Below are 300 nucleotides of genomic sequence, written 5' to 3' on the forward strand. Positions count from 1 at the left end.
TCCAGGGCAGTCTTGTGACTGCTTCTTCCTTCCTGCCTTCTGACTTTTAGAGGTCGGTACCCCTGGGCTACTCCCAGGTCTGGAAATCGTCATCCCAGCTAGAGGCATGGAGCCTCCAGTCATAGGGGAAGAGACAGTGGTATAAGAAGCTCCTTATGCCAGGCACAGTGGCTCACACCTATAATCCCAGCACTTTGGGAGGTTGAGGCAGGAGAATCACTTGAGGTCAGGAGTTTGAGATCAGCCTGGCCAACATGGTAACATCTCTACTAAAATTACGAAAACAAACAAACAAACAAA

General features: G+C 49.3%; 1 pseudogene; it reads left to right on the plus strand.

The window, feature by feature from the left end:
• Positions 1-300, plus strand: part of LOC105525437 — a 19,843-nt pseudogene that overhangs the window by 9,469 nt on the left and 10,074 nt on the right.

The sequence above is a fragment of the Colobus angolensis genome, unplaced genomic scaffold (assembly GCF_000951035.1).
Source record: "Colobus angolensis palliatus isolate OR3802 unplaced genomic scaffold, Cang.pa_1.0 Scaffold533, whole genome shotgun sequence".
Classification (NCBI taxonomy): Eukaryota; Metazoa; Chordata; class Mammalia; order Primates; family Cercopithecidae; genus Colobus; species Colobus angolensis.